Source organism: Gavialis gangeticus, unplaced genomic scaffold (genome assembly GCF_001723915.1).
Source record: "Gavialis gangeticus isolate Ggan-Ray unplaced genomic scaffold, GavGan_comp1, whole genome shotgun sequence".
Lineage (NCBI taxonomy): Eukaryota > Metazoa > Chordata > Crocodylia > Gavialidae > Gavialis > Gavialis gangeticus.
In genome coordinates this window covers 52,699,927-52,700,561 of record NW_017728996.1, presented here as the reverse complement: position 1 = coordinate 52,700,561, position 635 = coordinate 52,699,927, and the positions used below count along the sequence as shown (strand labels likewise).

General features: G+C 59.7%; 1 protein-coding gene across 5 annotated transcripts in view; it reads right to left on the bottom strand.

Moving 5' to 3' along the window:
* The window catches only part of AP3B2 (adaptor related protein complex 3 beta 2 subunit), an 84,465-nt gene that overhangs the window by 49,385 nt on the left and 34,445 nt on the right, over positions 1 to 635 (bottom strand). The gene's annotated exons all lie outside the window — the stretch shown is intronic.

Genomic DNA, 635 nt, shown 5'->3' with positions numbered 1-635 from the left:
GGGGGGGGGGGGGAGGTGGTCTCAGCACCCATGAGTGCAGGAGAGAAGCTCACATGCTTGTCCTGGGAGGAAAGGGGCTCTGCTTTGCTCCCTGGAGCAGCAGTGGATTCCCTGTGAGATGCAACTCCCTTCTCATTGACACCAACACCCAGCCCCAACAGTCCTGGCTGCCAGGGTGCTGAGCCTGCTGAGTTCAGCACCACTGGGACTAACTCCAGCAGCCCCAGAGGGTGTGGAGAGAGGAAAGCCAGAACCACCCCAGCACTTGGGGCAGCTCCTGGGCACAGCAGACTTCCCTGCTGCCTGGCACATGCACCCAGCACCAGATTCTTCAGTCCCTATCCCCTGGGGACTTCCCAAGATCAGAGCCAAACCTAGGCCTTCCCACAGCTTTGCCACAACAGGGTTGGGGCTGGCCGGCCAGGGCTCCTCCTGGCCCACACAGGAGCCACCAGGAGCCTCTGGAAAAGGGTGGGGCAGCAGGTGGTCAGCCAGCGTGGGGCATGCCCCTCACTCAAGTTGGCTGTGCCACCACCTGCTCTTCTCCAACTGGTGGCCTTCTATGACCAGATCACAAAATCCTTATATGCAGGAGTAGTAGTGGATGTAGTCTTTCTGGACTTTAGGAAGGCCTT